Below are 8,284 nucleotides of genomic sequence, written 5' to 3' on the forward strand. Positions count from 1 at the left end.
AATGTATCTATAATTTCTCATAGGATTCCTCTATTTGCCGAGCTGCTATCCATGCTGGACTAATACCCAATGAGGGAGGAGAAGTCACGGTATGGAAGACACCTGGTCACGTCAGTTATAGTGGATCCACAAGGAACGGGATCACAACAAAACATTATGGAGCATGGCCCGGGTCATTTAAATTTTCTAACTCTACAGATCCAATTACTCCAAAACCCACAAACATGATAACACAAAATATTCCAGGTAATTTACATTACATAAAGTTTCTGTCTATCTGGTATCTATACTCAGTGCTTGTTATGGTTCACATTTGACTAAGCTTGCATGTATTCTGTTTGCTTTTTTTCTAGTATCTTATGATTCCTTGACTTGCATTCCTGGTTATCCCTTTGTCTATTGATTTGGTACTTTGTGTTACTCTTGTTATTCGACTTGGCTACTTTTCTTATTAGTTTTTATGTTTTCCCCTCATCTGTTATCACTCAGAGATAAGCAAGGACTGTTGCCCAGTTACTGTCAACCTCCCAAATCAATTTCATTGTAAAAATTAAAGTGAAGCTTTGTGCCTGTTTTTACAACAAAAAAACACATTTTGTCTCATACAATTGATAATTCATTGCAGTGACTGCAACCTGTACAACCACAGCCAAGGACATAACAGGATCCTCTGCTAAGTAAGAAGATTTATATATTGTCTAGTTTTACCTTTATCTTCAATTTTTTATTACCATTTTTAAATTATTTTTTTGCATTCCTTAGTGTTTTATGCCCAGCTGAATGCCTCGCTGATGGAACATCTGTGTGGGGAACTGATGTTTATACTGATGTAAGATCAAACCAAAACCATTATTCAAAATTACAATTGGTAATAAGTTAAGCATTATAAATGTATCTATAATTTCTCTTAGGATTCCTCTATTTGCCGAGCTGCTATCCATGCTGGACTAATACCCAATGAGGGAGGAGAAGTCACGGTATGGAAGACACCTGGTCACGTCAGTTATAGTGGATCCGCAAAGAACGGGATCACAACCAATAACTATGGAGCATGGACTGGCTCTTTCATATTTGTTAACTCTTCAAGTCCAGTAACTCCACAACCAACAAAAGTGGTTACACAGAAGCCTCCAGGTATTCTAATTTACATTCTTCTTAAATGGAAAAATTTGAAAAGCAAATGTTTCCAAAGATTATAAAACAAATTTTAATTTTCTGTCAGTTCTTATCTCCACAGCTTATATCTGTGAATTTGCAGGGCACTATTAGTGGCTGGAAGGAGAAGTTACTTTTGTTCTGCGCTGCTCCTTCTTCCCTAGAGCTTCTATGTCATCTAACAATCCAGTGACCTGTTCTCCGTCTTGTTTCTAGCAAGATGGAATTCAGGAACATTTTCTGAAAGAAATGCAGAGTAGGAAGTACAAAGGGAAAACAAAAAGGGCAAAAGTGATGGGGGAAAGAAGCGCTTATATCTGATAAGTTATAGTTTTTAAAAATCTAGTCACTTGGATTGCTGATTTGATGGAAATGTTCTTATAAAGTTAGTGGCCATTGAAAAACATTTTAAGGAATTGTTATAACAATGGCTGTTGAAGTGCTCTCTCTCTCTCTCTTCTCTCTCTCTCTTTATATATATATATATATATATATCATTTATATATTTATATATATAATTATATATATATATAATTTGTGTGAGCTGTATTGTTAATAGGAACATTCTTTTTAAAGAGGACATCGTTTTCACACGAGATTGCAATAAGCTTCCATATATAAGCAGTTCAGTCACCTTTGACATCTATACATATAAATAAAGTTTTAAAATATAAAATGTGCTCAACTACTTTAGGCACCTGTACATACAGTTAAGTTGGGTGATTGCGTAGGCACAGTGCTGCCCAGCATAAACCCTGCAGGTATATATTGTATCAAAGCAAGACCTTAATTATTTCATACAGTGAATTGTGTGAAGTAAAGCAATAAAACATACAAAACAAGTGAAGCGTACCATAAAATGATGCAATTTGAAAATTCATCTTCATCCACAAAAAGTCCTCAGCCAGCAACATTGTTCGAAAAATGTAACAGTGCAAACTTTCAGAAGGCAACGCTAAAAAAAAGCATAGACATTGGTGGCTCATGTGCAGGCGGTTAGCATGGGAGTGCCATTGGGCATTTCAGGGATTTTAAGACAGAAAACATTTAAGCCCTTACAGGTCTTTCCCATTATGTCAATGCCCAATCTGGCTGCATTCTGTTGGAATCAAACTCTGCAATACTTAGAAATACTTGTAAGTAGAAATTCCGAGTCTGTTATTACAACAATCCCTCCATATTGTAAATTCATTGCAGTGACTGTAACCTGTACAACTACAGCCAGCGAGATAACAGAATCCTCTGAAAAGTAAGATGTCTTTTATCCTATTTTTATCTTCAAAAGTTTTTATAACCATGTTGTAAATTTTTTGTTATTGTATTTCCTAGTATTTTATGCCCAGCTGAATGCCTCGCTGATGGAGGATCTCTATGGGGAACTGATCTTTATACTGATGTAAGATCACACCAATGACTATTTAAGTAATTTCTTAATGTTACACTTCATTATTACTTTAGCTATATTTTCTAAAAGGATTCCTCTATTTGCCGAGCCGCTATCCATGCTGGAATAATACCCAATGAGGGAGGAGAAGTCACAATATGGAAGACACCAGGTCAAGCCAGTTATAGTGGATCCACAAGGAACGGAATCACAACAAAACATTATGGAGCATGGCCCGGGTCATTTAAATTTTCTAACTCTACAGATCCAATTACTCCAAAACCCACAAACATGATAACACAAAATATTCCAGGTAATTTACATTACATAAAGTTTCTGTCTATCTGGTATCTATACTCAGTGCTTGTTATGGTTCACATTTGACTAAGCTTGCATGTATTCTGTCTGCTTTTTTCTAGTATCTTATGATTCCTTGACTTGCATTCCTGGTTATCCCTTTGTCTATTGATTTGGTACTTTGTGTTACTCTTGTTATTCGACTTGGCTACTTTTCTTATTAGTTTTTATGTTTTCCCCTCATCTGTTATCACTCAGAGATAAGCAAGGACTGTTGCCCAGTTACTGTCAACCTCCCAAATCAATTTCATTGTAAAAATTAAAGTGAAGCTTTGTGCCTGTTTTTACAACAAAAAAACACATTTTGTCTCATACAATTGATAATTCATTGCAGTGACTGCAACCTGTACAACCACAGCCAAGGACATAACAGGATCCTCTGCTAAGTAAGAAGATTTATATATTGTCTAGTTTTACCTTTATCTTCAATTTTTTATTACCATTTTTAAATTATTTTTTTGCATTCCTTAGTGTTTTATGCCCAGCTGAATGCCTCGCTGATGGAACATCTGTGTGGGGAACTGATGTTTATACTGATGTAAGATCAAACCAAAACCATTATTCAAAATTACAATTGGTAATAAGTTAAGCATTATAAATGTATCTATAATTTCTCTTAGGATTCCTCTATTTGCCGAGCTGCTATCCATGCTGGACTAATACCCAATGAGGGAGGAGAAGTCACGGTATGGAAGACACCTGGTCACGTCAGTTATAGTGGATCCACAAGGAACGGGATCACAACAAAACATTATGGAGCATGGCCCGGGTCATTTAAATTTTCTAACTCTACAGATCCAATTACTCCAAAACCCACAAACATGATAACACAAAATATTCCAGGTAATTTACATTACATAAAGTTTCTGTCTATCTGGTATCTATACTCAGTGCTTGTTATGGTTCACATTTGACTAAGCTTGCATGTATTCTGTCTGCTTTTTTCTAGTATCTTATGATTCCTTGACTTGCATTCCTGGTTATCCCTTTGTCTATTGATTTGGTACTTTGTGTTACTCTTGTTATTCGACTTGGCTACTTTTCTTATTAGTTTTTATGTTTTCCCCTCATCTGTTATCACTCAGAGATAAGCAAGGACTGTTGCCCAGTTACTGTCAACCTCCCAAATCAATTTCATTGTAAAAATTAAAGTGAAGCTTTGTGCCTGTTTTTACAACAAAAAAACACATTTTGTCTCATACAATTGATAATTCATTGCAGTGACTGCAACCTGTACAACCACAGCCAAGGACATAACAGGATCCTCTGCTAAGTAAGAAGATTTATATATTGTCTAGTTTTACCTTTATCTTCAATTTTTTATTACCATTTTTAAATTATTTTTTTGCATTCCTTAGTGTTTTATGCCCAGCTGAATGCCTCGCTGATGGAACATCTGTGTGGGGAACTGATGTTTATACTGATGTAAGATCAAACCAAAACCATTATTCAAAATTACAATTGGTAATAAGTTAAGCATTATAAATGTATCTATAATTTCTCTTAGGATTCCTCTATTTGCCGAGCTGCTATCCATGCTGGACTAATACCCAATGAGGGAGGAGAAGTCACGGTATGGAAGACACCTGGTCACGTCAGTTATAGTGGATCCACAAGGAACGGGATCACAACAAAACATTATGGAGCATGGCCCGGGTCATTTAAATTTTCTAACTCTACAGATCCAATTACTCCAAAACCCACAAACATGATAACACAAAATATTCCAGGTAATTTACATTACATAAAGTTTCTGTCTATCTGGTATCTATACTCAGTGCTTGTTATGGTTCACATTTGACTAAGCTTGCATGTATTCTGTCTGCTTTTTTCTAGTATCTTATGATTCCTTGACTTGCATTCCTGGTTATCCCTTTGTCTATTGATTTGGTACTTTGTGTTACTCTTGTTATTCGACTTGGCTACTTTTCTTATTAGTTTTTATGTTTTCCCCTCATCTGTTATCACTCAGAGATAAGCAAGGACTGTTGCCCAGTTACTGTCAACCTCCCAAATCAATTTCATTGTAAAAATTAAAGTGAAGCTTTGTGCCTGTTTTTACAACAAAAAAACACATTTTGTCTCATACAATTGATAATTCATTGCAGTGACTGCAACCTGTACAACCACAGCCAAGGACATAACAGGATCCTCTGCTAAGTAAGAAGATTTATATATTGTCTAGTTTTACCTTTATCTTCAATTTTTTATTACCATTTTTAAATTATTTTTTTGCATTCCTTAGTGTTTTATGCCCAGCTGAATGCCTCGCTGATGGAACATCTGTGTGGGGAACTGATGTTTATACTGATGTAAGATCAAACCAAAACCATTATTCAAAATTACAATTGGTAATAAGTTAAGCATTATAAATGTATCTATAATTTCTCTTAGGATTCCTCTATTTGCCGAGCTGCTATCCATGCTGGACTAATACCCAATGAGGGAGGAGAAGTCACGGTATGGAAGACACCTGGTCACGTCAGTTATAGTGGATCCACAAGGAACGGGATCACAACAAAACATTATGGAGCATGGCCCGGGTCATTTAAATTTTCTAACTCTACAGATCCAATTACTCCAAAACCCACAAACATGATAACACAAAATATTCCAGGTAATTTACATTACATAAAGTTTCTGTCTATCTGGTATCTATACTCAGTGCTTGTTATGGTTCACATTTGACTAAGCTTGCATGTATTCTGTTTACTTTTTTTCTAGTATCTTATGATTCCTTGACTTGCATTCCTGGTTATCCCTTTGTCTATTGATTTGGTACTTTGTGTTACTCTTGTTTTTCGACTTGGCTACTTTTCTTATTAGTTTTTATGTTTTTCCCTCATCTGTCATCACTCAGAGCTAAGCAAGGACTGTTGCCCAGTTACTGTCAACCTCCCAAATCAATTTCATTGTAAAAATTAAAGTGAAGCTTTGTGCCTGTTTTTACAACAAAAAAACACATTTTGTCTCATACAATTGATAATTCATTGCAGTGACTGCAACCTGTACAACCACAGCCAAGGACATAACAGGATCCTCTGCTAAGTAAGAAGACTTATATATTGTCTAGTTTTACCTTTATCTTCAATATTTTTTATTTACATTTTCTAATTATTTTTTTCTATTCCTTAGTGTTTTATGCCCAGCTGAATGCCTCGCTGATGGAAAATCTGTGTGGGGCACTGATGTTTATACTGATGTAAGATCACACCAAAACCATTATTCAAAATTACAATTCGTAATAAGTTAAGCATTATAAATGTAAGTATAATTTCTCTTAGGATTCCTCTATTTGCCGAGCCGCTATCCATGCTGGACTAATACCCAATGAGGGAGGAGAAGTCACGATATGGAAGACACCTGGTCACGTCAGTTATAGTGGATCCACAAGGAACGGGATCACAACAAAACATTATGGAGCATGGCCCGGGTCATTTAAATTTTCTAACTCTACAGATCCAATTACTCCAAAACTCACAAACATGATAACACAAAATATTCCAGGTAATTTAAATTACATAAAGTTTCCGTCTATCTGGTATCTATACTCAGTGCTTGTTATGGTTCACATTTGACTAAGCTTGCATGTATTTTGTCTGCTTTTTTATAGTATCTTATGATCCCTTGACTTGTCTTCCTGGTTATCCCTTTGTCTATTGATTTGGTACTTTGTGTTACTCTTGTTTTTCGACTTGGCTCTGACTACTTTTCTTATTAGTTTTTATGTTTTCCCCTCATCTGTTATCACTCAGAGATAAGCAGGGACTGTTGCCCAGTTACTGTCAACCTCCCAAAGCGATTTCATAGTAAAAATTAAAGTGAAGCTTTGTGCCTGTTTTTTACAACAAAAAAACACATTTTGTCTCATACAATTGATAATTCATTGCAGTGACTGCAACCTGTACAACCACAGCCAAGGACATAACAGGATCCTCTGCTAAGTAAGAAGACTTATATATTGTCTAGTTTTACCTTTATCTTCAATTTTTTATTACCATTTTTAAATTATTTTTTTCTATTCCTTAGTGTTTTATGCCCAGCTGCATGCCTCGCTGATGGAAAATCTGTGTGGGGAACTGATGTTTATACTGATGTAAGATCAAACCAAAACCATTATTCAAAATTACAATTGGTAATAAGTTAAGCATTATAAATGTATCTATAATTTCTCATAGGATTCCTCTATTTGCCGAGCTGCTATCCATGCTGGACTAATACCCAATGAGGGAGGAGAAGTCACGGTATGGAAGACACCTGGTCACGTCAGTTATAGTGGATCCACAAGGAACGGGATCACAACAAAACATTATGGAGCATGGCCCGGGTCATTTAAATTTTCTAACTCTACAGATCCAATTACTCCAAAACCCACAAACATGATAACACAAAATATTCCAGGTAATTTACATTACATAAAGTTTCTGTCTATCTGGTATCTATACTCAGTGCTTGTTATGGTTCACATTTGACTAAGCTTGCATGTATTCTGTTTGCTTTTTTTCTAGTATCTTATGATTCCTTGACTTGCATTCCTGGTTATCCCTTTGTCTATTGATTTGGTACTTTGTGTTACTCTTGTTATTCGACTTGGCTACTTTTCTTATTAGTTTTTATGTTTTCCCCTCATCTGTTATCACTCAGAGATAAGCAGGGACTGTTGCCCAGTTACTGTCAACCTACCAAATCAATTTCATTGTAAAAATTAAAGTGAAGCTTTGTGCCTGTTTTTACAACAAAAAAACACATTTTGTCTCATACAATTGATAATTCATTGCAGTGACTGCAACCTGTACAACCACAGCCAAGGACATAACAGGATCCTCTGCTAAGTAAGAAGACTTATATATTGTCTAGTTTTACCTTTATCTTCAATTTTTTATTACCATTTTTAAATTATTTTTTTCTATTCCTTAGTGTTTTATGCCCAGCTGAATGCCATGCTGAAGGAAAATCTGTGTGGGGAACTGATGTTTATACTGATGTAAGATCAAACCAAGATAATTATTTTGAATAATTTTTTCACAATTACAATTGGTAATAAGTTAAGCATTATAAATGTATCTATAATTTCTCTTAGGATTCCTCTATTTGCCGAGCCGCTATCCATGCTGGACTAATACCCAATGAGGGAGGAGAAGTCACGATATGGAAGACACCTGGTCACGTCAGTTATAGTGGATCCACAAGGAACGGGATCACAACAAAACATTATGGAGCATGGCCCGGGTCATTTAAATTTTCTAGCTCTACAGATCCAATTACTCCAAAACCCACAAACATGATAACACAAAATATTCCAGGTAATTTAAATTACATAAAGTTTCAGTCTATCTGGTATCTATACTCAGTGCTTGTTATGGTTCACATTTGACTAAGCTTGCATGT

The 8,284-nt window shown here is 35.5% G+C and overlaps 1 long non-coding RNA gene across 1 annotated transcript; it reads left to right on the forward strand.

Annotated features, from left to right (window-relative positions):
* Positions 1 to 934: 934 nt before the first annotated feature.
* LOC140104873 (uncharacterized) lies at positions 935 to 2,832 on the forward strand. Its single transcript, XR_011850436.1, has 4 exons — positions 935 to 1,134; positions 2,353 to 2,404; positions 2,485 to 2,551; positions 2,630 to 2,832. It is a non-coding gene; the product is annotated as an uncharacterized lncRNA (long non-coding RNA).
* The last annotated feature ends 5,452 nt before the right edge of the window (positions 2,833 to 8,284 follow it).

This window comes from Engystomops pustulosus, chromosome 10 (assembly GCF_040894005.1).
Source record: "Engystomops pustulosus chromosome 10, aEngPut4.maternal, whole genome shotgun sequence".
Taxonomy (NCBI): domain Eukaryota; kingdom Metazoa; phylum Chordata; class Amphibia; order Anura; family Leptodactylidae; genus Engystomops; species Engystomops pustulosus.